The sequence below is a fragment of the Dermochelys coriacea genome, chromosome 2 (genome assembly GCF_009764565.3).
Source record: "Dermochelys coriacea isolate rDerCor1 chromosome 2, rDerCor1.pri.v4, whole genome shotgun sequence".
Taxonomy (NCBI): Eukaryota; Metazoa; Chordata; order Testudines; family Dermochelyidae; genus Dermochelys; species Dermochelys coriacea.
The window spans coordinates 60,629,171-60,641,194 of NC_050069.1; the positions used below are offsets into that span (position 1 = coordinate 60,629,171).

A 12,024-nucleotide genomic window follows, 5' to 3' on the forward strand; every position below is an offset into this window, starting at 1 on the left:
GTGGGTTAGGAACCTAAGTCCCACTGACTTTCAATGAGATGTAGGCTCCTAAGTCACTTTTGAAAATGAGTTACATTTGAAAATTTGAAATATCCCATTTCTCTAATTTGATCTCATTTTACTTCTTAGTGAGTCATTTGTTCATAAACCACACTCAGAGCTGGGCTTAATTCAGCAAGGTCACACGTTCTGTTCTGCAGTGGGCCAAGACTAGTTTTGCCATATTTGTAGCTCAAAGAGGAGGATTAGCAAAGCTGTGTGAGGTGCCTTGCACAGCACCAAATTCTAACATGTACTTGGAGTTATCTCTTACTTTCATGACCTCTAAAAGTCTAACTCATCTTTAAAAAGGCTCATGTCACAATGACAAAAATCCCGTGTAATTAGGCATCTTTCACATTACACAAGCCAAAAGGTCAAGTCAGCAAACTAAAGGATGAAATTCAGAGGTCAAAGAGGATTATTCTTCCAGTATTATTAAGGGAGGTTGCAAGTGTGCCTCACAAGAAGAATTTATCCCTAAATTAATCAACTTACAATTAAGCTCACAACAAAGACATTTTCCCACTGGGACAGGGACACATTAGCTTTTCTTGCTTCATTAGAATAGCAGCAACTGTGTCATCAGCGTTTAGTTTTTGATGTCCCCCAAAGAACTTAAGTGCTGATTTGTTTCATCATCTCACCACCATCGTCAAATAAAGGCAAGCTCAGGAAAAGCGCACATGCTTTGAGTTCTATCCTAACCAGTATGGTAGATACATTTGCAATTATTACCTATAATGAAAAAATATATTTGTTTATGTATCGGCTAAATCCTGCAGGAATATAATCTTTGTGTTTGTCTCTAAAGTATCATCCACACCTATAGCAGTATATAGGTGAGCTATAGCATCAATACAATAAGAATCATAAGAAAATCCCAGCAGGGAATCTACATAATTATCTTGGTCAAATACCACACTACTGAGTCAAAAGCATGACTTCTCAGAGTTCCTACAAATGTCAAGAAACAGACAGAAACGCTTTGGTGGGTGATGGCATGTAAAATTTAAAAAAGTGTAAGAGGGGAATCACAGAAACACAAATATTCCATCTGAAATAAATCACAGTTAAGGAATGTATGGAAAAAATTAAACATGCAATATCCAGGGTGTCAGAGCAGCTCATTTGTCCCATTAGCCCTATTTTCTATACAACAAACTCATCTGCCTCTTAAAAATTGTAAACAGAAACAAAACAAAATCCACGTACAGTAACCAACTTGTTAATCACTGCTCCTGATGAGTTCAGTCCCCTTCCCTTATGTGATGCTGTCATTTGCAAGACTGGGGCCTTAATTTATATTTTTAAATATTTACCCTTTGTTTTTCTTTTCCTTTCACTTTTCCTTATTATTACATTTTATTATGTTACATATTTCATTATGTAATCTTGAATCAATCCATCATTAAATTGAAAAAATGTGTGTAATGTGAAACCAAATTAATTTTATATCTGTTACACATACTGAATACATATGGGCTTTTTTTACTAGTTTAAATATATCATGAAAATAACTATTACACGTTTAATATACCTAATTTGGCAGGTTTTTTTAAACCATACATTACATATACAGCACACATGTAAAACATCAGAAACATGTGATTTTTCTCCCTCTCCTTCCATATCTCTAGCAATCTGTAGAGAACAACTATTTCTGGCACCATGCCAACTCTTTAGCTAGAGATTAGATAAACTAACCACACCCCCTTCCATCAATTCTGACAGTTTTAGGGAGAAATGACACTGATTAAGTTCTTTAAAGAGAGAGAAATACAAATTATTCTCTCTGTACTGCAGAAATATATCTTGTAGAAAGAGATACATACATTAGCAGGTTTCAGAGTAGCAGCCGTGTTAGTCTGTATCCGCAAAAAGAAAAGGGGAACTTGTGGCACCTTAGAGACTAACAAATTTATTTGAGCGTAAGCTTTTGTGAGCTACAGCTCACTTCATTAGCAGGCATTTTTCACACATTAAATAAAGCATGATTTTCGTGTCTGTTCATGTCAAGTATAATACATTCTATACATATATATTAAAAATCATACTAGAATGATAGCCCTGGTGAAGAAAGTCATTCCAGTGTATATATAATTTGAAGAAATGAGCAATTTCCCACACTGCCCAACCACTGTTCCAGAGCAATTTTGATCTGGAGTGGTCAGAATATAGTTCAGTCTCCATGATTTGTTTCTTAGCTTCTCTATGGAATGGATACTGATTTGAAACACTGCATGATCTAGATCAGGGATCGGCAACCTTTGGCCACTTTATTTACCTTCCGCGTCCGCAGGTTCGGCTGATTGCGGCTCCCACTGGCTGCGGTTTGCCGCTCCTGGCCAATGGGGGCTGCGAGAAGGGCGGCCAGCATGTCCCCTTTTTTTTTTTCTTTTTCCTTTTTTTTTTTTTTTAAAACATGTCAAAATACACCCATCACCTTGTCCCTGGAGACGCATAAAGAAGTTAAAATGATTTATTGTTTGTTGATCAGCGATGTATTAGTCCAGAAAAGAGTGGTTGAGATGAGCAACTGCCCAATGTCCCACTCTGGGCCAGTACCAAAAGGAAAGCACAGAGTCACTCAAGCATAGCCTTGCCAAGTCCAACAGGCAAGCAAAACCTCAGTGCTGTCAAAGATTGTGACAAATCTAAAACAATTAAGATACCTGATTATTGCCCATTGATCACCAACCAACATATTCAGGTCAGTCTCCAGGCCATAAACAGGTCGAATGCAAGACTCAAAGGAATCAAAGAAATAAGTGGATTTTAGCCACCTGAATTGCTTCACAATAATACTATCAATAACTTTATCCAAAAAGGGAAGATTAGAAACATGGCAACTGATGGCAAGACAATGACATTCAAGTAGTTTAGAATTAAATCTCAGTTCAACACTGAGGGCTGTAATCAGTGATTGCCAACAAAATGGAGGGGATAATAAACTAATTTTAATTGGTTAATTTTAGTAAGTGCTCACAAATATTCCACCCATTGTAGGATGATGTAAAATGGTGGAGTGCCCTGAGTGGTAACCTAGAGCTACTTATGAGTAGTCTGGCACAGGAAGTAATACAGTTATAGCCTATTTCACTTTGAACATGAAGCTTGAGTAGGTGGTGGGAATTCTTGTCTCTTCATTATATTTGTTTCCTCTCCCTTTAAAATCCCAGTTTTGTGTTTCTCCATCAGCCATCAATATTGCATATTTCAAAGAATGCCAATTCTAGTGCTGCTCCACAAATTGTCTAGAAGACAAATTCACCTCATTTTGTAACCACCTCCTGTTTCACCCAGAGATTAAAAATACATTTTGAAAGTGTTTATGAAAGGTTTTAACTGTACCACTAATCCCTGGAGCGCTGCTGTTAAAGAGTATCCATTATAAGCAGGATGCTTCTGACAGTAGATCTGGGAACAGGAGACTTGAAGCCTACCTCAGCCGCCTGCTCGCCTTCTTGGCCGCACAACTGGCTGTCATTGCATGGCTGACTTAACTGTAGCTTGGAGTCATCTTATCACTCAGCAACGAGCAAACATATTCTTTATGTAATTATGCATTACAATGGAAAAATTGACAAATACTAGCACAGCACTGCAGACTTAATATCTCTGCTATTTAATAAACCCTATTAGATACAGCAATCAAAAACTGCTGTTTACTCTCTACTTCATACACATATGTAACTGGGGTAGGAGTACTGCACACATGGACTGAAGAGACAATGGACAGACACTCTGTAAACATACCTGAATTGTCATAAATGGCCTCCAATTAAAATATGGGAGCAATTAGTTTATTATATTAGTCCATTATTACATCCATTTAAACGCTTAACTGACCCTCAAATCACATCACTGGAGGTCCAAGGGTAACATATAAAGGACAATTGCACCCAAAAGTTTGAGCCTACATTTAACTGTGGAAGCAAAATTGTGCTTGCCATATTGACGGCCAATTTAATACACAGCGCCTTAAAATGTATTGCTTAGCAAAATTCTCTGAGCACGTGGATAACAAACCTTCACATTACTTTACTTAAGATTAACAATGGAAAAACAGTAAGGAAAAGCAGACATGTATTTTTAAACAACAAATGTTGCCCTACGTCAGGAAAAATGGTAACTCCAACATAAAGGCAACAAGAACTCACTATTTAAGGCCCTGATCTTACAAATGCTTAATCACATTAGTAAGTATACACATGAGTAGTCCTGTTGAATGCGCACATTTCCGAAGTCCTTAAATTAGTGCCATTAGCATCGAGGCCTCCAACTGCATAGCCTATTTAGATTGCAATCTCCTCATGAAAAGCACACAACTTCTTTTATGATTTGTGCACTGCTGGCACTTTAATATATTAAAATACATCTTGGTATAAATATATATTGCTTTACAGTAGCTGCAATCAATATGGAAACTGCATGTATAGTATACATACTGTGAGTTAAAGGTTAAACATCCATTTGGCTGTAGTTTGGGGTGGGAGGGGAAAAGAGAGATATACCAGTTAAATAAACAGTCTATTTACAGCATTGATACATTTTTCTATTACTCCTGAGTTAGTCCTGTAAAGGTTTTATTTTTAAATCTATAATTTTATTTCTAACTATCAATACAAATAAAAAAGTAACTTAAAAATAGATTGAGGGGAAAGGAAATACATATTTTACTTTGTGACATGAATATGGGCTTATCTACAAAGTGATTTACTGCGCAGCAGGGCCAAGTGTAAATCTGCAGTGCACCAGCTGCACTTTGGTACTTTCATTGCACTTCAGCAATGTCCATCTGGACTGGTATCACTAGCCATAAGCAGACTGAGCAACTGCTTATGGTCCCAAACCGCTCATTCACCGTATTGAATGTGGACTTTTTAACAAGAGAATTAGCATGTGTTGTGTTGGTATATTTTCTGGTTTGTGGAAATAATACAATTTTTTAGGGGATGGGTAAGTGGCAAGGGGGAGGCAAAATTATTCCTGCTTAGGACCTCCTAAGCACTAGCACCACCTCTGCTACATGATGAGTTACTACACAGCAAGCTGGTGAGTTGTAGATTTCAATTCAGGCTTGCTGCACAGTAACTCTTCATCTTGATAAGCTTTATGAGATACCTAAGTAACTACATAACCTTATATTTATGAACGTTGGCAGCCTTCCCTCTTTTCTTATTACCTATTTTTTGTTGCTCTCATTTATTGTATCTTCTTGTATATTTAGATGTTAAGTTCTTTCAGGCAGGGAATGTGTTTTATTCAGTTTCTGAGGTCCCAATGGTCACCAGTAGGGGTGGCGATTAATCACAGTTAACTCACGTTATTAACTCAAAAAATTAATTGCAATTAATCTCACTTTAACCGTACCGTTAAACAATAAAATACCAATTGAAATGTATTAAAATATTTTTGGATGTTTTTCACATTTTCAAATATATTGATTTCTATTACATCACAGAATACAAAGTGTACAGTGCTCACTTTATATTTTTTTAGATTACAAATATTTGTACTGTAAAAATGATAAACAAAAGAAATAGTATTTTTCAATTCACCTCATACAAGTACTATAGTGCAATCTCTTTATTGTGAAAGTGCAACTTACAAATGTAGATTTTTTGGTTACATAACTGCATTCAAGAACAAAACAATATAAAACTTTAGAGCCTACAAGTCCACTCAGTCCTACTTCTTGTTCAGCCAATTGCTAAGAGTAACAAGTTTGTTTATGTTTACAAGTGATAATGCTGCCCCCTTCTTATTTACAATATCACCTGAAAGTGAGAACAGGTGTTCACATGGCACTTTTGTAGCCGGCGTTGCAAGGTATTTACGTGCCAGATATGCTAGACATTTGTGTGTCCCTTCATGCTTCAGCCACCATTCCAGAGGATATGCTTCCATGCTGATGACGCTTGTTTAAAAAAAAAGTGTCAATTAAATTTGTGACTGAACTCTTTAGGGGAGAATTGTATGTCTTTTTCTCCATTTTACCTGCATTCTGCCATATATTTCATGTTATAGCAGTCTTGGATGATGACCCAGCACACGTTGTTCATTTTAAGAACACTTTCACTGCAGATTAGACAAAATGTGAGATTTCTAAAGATAGCTACAGCGCTTGACCCAAGGTTTAAGAATCTGACGTGCCTTCCAAAATCTGAGAGGGACGAGGTGTGGGGCATGCTTTCAGAAGTCTTAAAAGAGGAACTGTCTGATCTGGAAACTACAGAACGCGAACCACCAAAAATAAAATCAGCCTTCTGCTGGTGGCATCTGATTCAGATGATGAAAATGAATGTGTATTGGTCTGCTCTGCTTTGGATCATTATCAAGCAGAACCTGTCATTGGCATGGACGCATGTCCTTTGGAATGGTGGTTGAAGCATGAAGGGACATCTGAATCTCTAGCGAATCTGGCATGTAAATATCTTGCAACGCTGACTACACCACTGCCATGGGAACGCCTGTTCTCACTTTCAAGTGACATTGTAAACAAGAAGCAGGCAACATTATTTCCTGCAAATGTAAACAAACATGTTTGTCTGAGTGATTGGCTGAACAAGAAGTAGGACTGAGTGGACTTGTAGGCTCTAAAGTTTTACATTGTTTTATTTTTGAGAGCAGTTATTTTTTGTACATAATTCTTCATTTGTAAGTTAAGTGAGTGCTGGGCAATTCCCGAGCTGATCTGATCTCAGTGTCTGTGTCTTTCTGCAGCTGGGTGTGGCCCTACCTGTGTGTGTGTGCTAGAGGAGGCTTGCGGGCCTGGCTTAGCAAGACAGGGTGAGGTAACTCAGGCTGGTGGAACAAGCAGGCTTAATGTCACCTCAGTACATCAGGTGGCAACCTGGAAGTGTGTGTGTGTGGGTATCTGCCACACTGAGTTCCTTAGCATACAGCATAGAGAAGTTTATACTGTGACAAGATGGCCGACATTAGTATGGTGGGTTCTGTGCTTTTCTTAGCAGGGGGGCTAAGACACCACCCCTTGCCCCTGCTCTTGGGCTGCAGAGGTCCCTGCTAGTGGCCCTGGGAAGTGGTAAAGGAGGGAAGCAGGGGAGGGGTCTGGGTTTGCTCCTCACTCTGAGCCCCAGCCCCTCTCAACCCTTGTGGGTTCTTACCCTCTTCCCCCTTGGGTGGGGTACTTTTGGTCCTTAGACGCTGCGGGAGGGAGTCTCCCTCCCCTACTGGGGCAGGGTGTCCCTTACTTTGGTTCTCTGATCTTTCAAGTCTCATAGCACACCTCCAAGCTCCAGTCCTCTCTCCTTCCTCCCTCTCCCTGACTGCCTGAAGCAGGGGGTTTTATTAGGTTCCTGACAGGGCCTTAATTGAGTGCAGGTGCTCCAATTAACCTGTAGCCACCCTCCCCCCCCAGTCTACAGGGAACCACGCCTTAATTAGCCTTGGCCTTATATATTTCCCCTCTAGCACTCTACCACTGCTCCCTGGCTCTCCTGTATCACAATACCCATTGAACATAATTGCCTTTTTACTTTAGAAAGTCTTGTTTCTGCTGCAAGAGGGCTAGAGAGTTATGGAGATAAATAAACAAATCCCAATAATTAAATTTATGTCAACATTTCTACTTACAATCCTTTTTTTAAAATGATGTTTCCAACAAACTGGATGACCATGTCATTGATGTCTAGGTCATCAGTTCAAATAGGCCTCAGAGTAGTAGTGACAAAACCAATTGAAAACTGAACATAAGAATGGCCATACTGGGTCAGACCAAAGTCCATCTAGCTCAGTGTCCTGTCTTCCAACAGTGGCCAATGCCAGGTGCTGCAGGGAGAATGAACAGAACAGGGTAACCATCAAGCGATCCATACCTGTCCCCCATTCGCAGCTTCTGGCAAACAAAGGCTAGGGACACTATCCTTGCCCACACTGGCTAATAGCTATTGATGGACCTATCCTCCATGAATTTATGTAGTCCATTTTTTTTTAACCCTGTTATAGTCTTGGCCTTCACAACATCCTCTGGCAAAGAGTTCCAAAACTTGACTCTGCGTTGTGTGAAGAAATACTTCCTCTTTTTGTTTTAAACCTGCTGCCTATTACTTTCATTTGGTGACTTCTAGTTCTTGTGTTATGAGAAGGAGTAAATAACACTTTTTTATTACTTTCTCCACAGCAGTCATGATTTTATAGACTTCTTTTATATCCCCCATTAGTCATCTCTTTTCCAAGTTGAAAAACCCCAGTCTTATTAATCTCTCCTCAGATGGAAGCTGTTCCATATCCCTAATCATTTTTGTTGCCCTTTTCCGAACCTTTTCCAATTTCAATACATCTTTTTTGAGATGGTGCGACCACATCTGCACGCAGTATTCAGGATGTGGGCATACCATGGATTTATATAGAGGCAAGATGATATTTTCTGTCTTATTTTCTGTCCCTTTCTTAATGATTCTCAACATTTTGTTAGCTTTTTTGAGTGCCACTGCACATTGAATGGATGTTTTCAGAAAACTATCTACAATGACTTCAAGATCTCTTTCTAGATCTAAGAGATAATTTAGACCCCATCATTTTATATGTATAGTCGGGATTATGTTTTCCAATGTGCATTACTTTGCATTTATCAACAATGAATTTCATCTGCCATTTTGTTGCCCAGTCACCCAGTTTTGTGAGACTCATTTGTCCCCATATGAAGTAATTTTGTGATCCCAGTCTAGCTGCTAGTAGATAAGTGTCCACATTTCAAAAAAGACCACCATAATTGTCAGGCTGTCGACAATCTCAGCAGACATATCAATGACTGAATGGGCAAGGAGAACGAACCATTGTCTCACCCCTAGACCTAGACTACACTTGAAGGTCAGCATCTGAGGCATGTTGCGGGGAAGCTTATGTTGATTCTTTTCATGCTGCACTCATATTGTGAATAAACTTCACTCACCTGAACTTTCAGTTCAGCACCTTACACTTTTAAAAAAAAATAAAAAATAAAGTTTTAAAATCCTAAAAATGTCTGGTTTGGATACCACTTCACTTTTCTGAAACCATTAATGCCATTCTTGGGGTACTAATTGATTTCTTATGGTTACAGACAACCATAGAGTCTGACAGTGATCCTCCTGTCAGGCTGGAATTTTTTTATTCAGCACAGCAAGAAATGTTCTGGATTTCCATTTCTGACATTTTTTGGTAATGTAGATTTTTACTTCTAAAGTTTGTTTACATCATATCATTTTATTTTCTTTCAGAAGTGCTATAAACATCTCAGGCCTAATTCACAGTTGCTCTAAGACTACTCTATGCTGAGGGTAAAAGCGACTTAAAGTGCCAGAGAAGCGTAAGGTGGCCTTAGTTTAACTAAGAATTTAGACTTTCATGGGAACCAGAGAAAGTATTTTCTAAGACAGAGCCTTAATGCTAGATTGTGCCATGAAGTAGGATTCCACTTTAACTGACAGACACCTGGATAGAGCCATCTTTTGTATATGTAAATTTCGTATTTAAATACAGTATTTCCTGAAGTCTAGCCACCCAGCTTCACGATGGTTGACATCCATTGTGCCATCAGAATCACATATTCCTGTATTATGTATTTAATCTTTTCCAATACTGATTTATTCTCTGGAAACAATTTTTTGAGTGTAAACGGATGGATGTGGCAGTATGACATATTTTCAGAAAAGACCACCATGCCAACATGGGATAGATAACAAACAGCCAACACTCCAGGAATTCTTTTAACTCTGCAAATGCTGTATGGATCAGGAAAAATTCCAAGAGCCCAGAGATGGTATTCTTCATACTTATAAAAAAAATTTCATCCTTTACTGAATTGAATATGAGAAAGTTTGATTTTCACTTTAAATTGAAGATGATTGAAGTTAACAAGTGAACATTTGTAGAAAGGATTCACAGCAAGCATTTCACAGTCTTGCTTGTCTTTTAAAGTGTTTTCATTCAATGTGTGAGCGTTCATTTGCATGGTGGAAGTGGAAGGATAGGGCTGCGAAATGACAGCAGTGTGCAAGTCCATCTTTTCTGTTTGGCAATATTATCATATATATTTTTGACAAGAAAGGATTAAAAAACAATATGGGAATTTCTACCTGTGTGTATTTGACTTTCTTCTTTCAATCAAGTAGGTGAGGACACAAAAGAAAAAAACAAATATGAAATCAAAAGAGGAATGGAAATATTGCTATGGCAGCTATGCTGCAGCTCATACATGTGACCCAATAGCTCATTCCTTATCAAACATACCTCTATTTTTTTAAATAGCTAATATTTTAAACAACAAACAATACAGACTCTCAACCAGCAATGAAATGATACATAATTTAAGGGCATGTTTAAACTACGGTCTTATCAAACAGAATCTCCTCTTGCATATGCTGATAGACTTAATTCTTGGTCTCTAGGCATAACCTTCCAGCTCAGTTTGCAAAGCCAGCAAGCAGCTTTTGACCTGGTTTCCCCTTTTTTCTGGAGATAAGCATTACAGTAACACGATATCACAACTACATTTTAAAAACAAAATCGAAGGTCAGATGGTTGTAATCCAAGGTCAGACAAAAGCGATCCAAATGATGCTTGACCACCAAGGAAGAAAACCCCAGGGTTAAACGTTCAAGTTACACTAACCCAGGCAGGAGGGATTTTATTGCCCTTGCACTGTTTTCACAGGGACAGCCACATATCTGTGCAAGACATTTAGCTTCTTTCTTTTAGTCAGAACATGTTGCTAATGCTTTTGCTATAGAAACCAGCTATTTAGTAGCTTCATGCACCCAAATTGGCAGTTTGTCTTCAATTTGTCTCACTTCTTTGTCTGCTGACTGAACTCTTAACCTGCCCAATCATTCACAAGAAAAACAAAACAATCCACCCAAGTCTCTCTCTCGTGGCAGCTAGAGAAGGAACACTTTACAACAAAGATGCCAGGAAATCCAGGCCACCAAGGTGGACAGGAAGAGACATACCTGATTCATGCTTTCTGGCTTCCAAAACAAGCATCTTAGCAGATTAAAGCTATTTTGATTTCACAGTTTTCTAATCTATACAGATAATAGGAAGAGTAGGTTGCACAAACACTCAAAGCAAAGCAAATTTTCAAATGGACAACCACGATCCACAGCTTCACCTATTCAGATAGCTCATGTAACATTTCTAATGGCCTTACAAAACGAAACAGGATTTTTTATGTTCCTCTACTGTTAAACCTTGGGGACTTATTTACTTCATTGGTCCACCAATGCAAGCCAACAAACCCAGACTCCAAACACAAGCAGTCATAAAGTCTTCAGAAACAGGATAAAGCAGCACAAACTTCCTGCCCTCCAGGTTCTACCTGGCAGGACAGATCCTAAAATGAGCTGGTTATTCCAGGGACAGGAAGGACAAGGCCAACAGGGACATGTGCTGATGTAGTGCCTCTCTGCTGAACAGAATCCCTAGGGGAAAACTAACAGTATCAACTCCTAGCCTCCCCTAAGATGAATCCCAGTTATAGTTAAGAGTGAAAATTGTACTCCTCTTTGCCAAAGGGTAGAGAGAATCTGCCCCATTAACTTGTGAACAATGTCTTATTGTATCCTCAGGACATAGAAGGACAGCACCAATTCCAAACCCAAAATCTAGAACTCTTGTCAAGAACTGGTTTCCCATTAAAGTGCGTACTTAACAACTGAACTTACAATACTGGTACTTGTGAAAGCAGGCAGGCATTACCTCATTGCCTAATATAGCCATGAACATCTGGGCTTGGTTTGCACTACTGACAAATGTGAGAATGTACGTGTGATGGGATGTTCACCCCACACAACGCAGAGCAGGTTAAATGAGGATAATTAACCTATAGGCTGAAGCTAGGGAAGAGCCAGAGACTGAAAGCCTGACTGAAGATGGAGCCCAGCAGAAGAGGAACAGGAGGGGCTAGAATAAAGTCAGGAAGTTGGCAGCAGATAGGAGCTGCAGGTGAAGTAGCCTGTAGTTGCTCCTGGGAGGAGG

General features: G+C 38.9%; 1 protein-coding gene across 16 annotated transcripts in view; it reads right to left on the bottom strand.

Annotated features, from left to right (window-relative positions):
- Window positions 1–12,024, bottom strand: part of SULF1 (sulfatase 1) — a 161,524-nt gene that overhangs the window by 53,635 nt on the left and 95,865 nt on the right. The window lies entirely within an intron of this gene.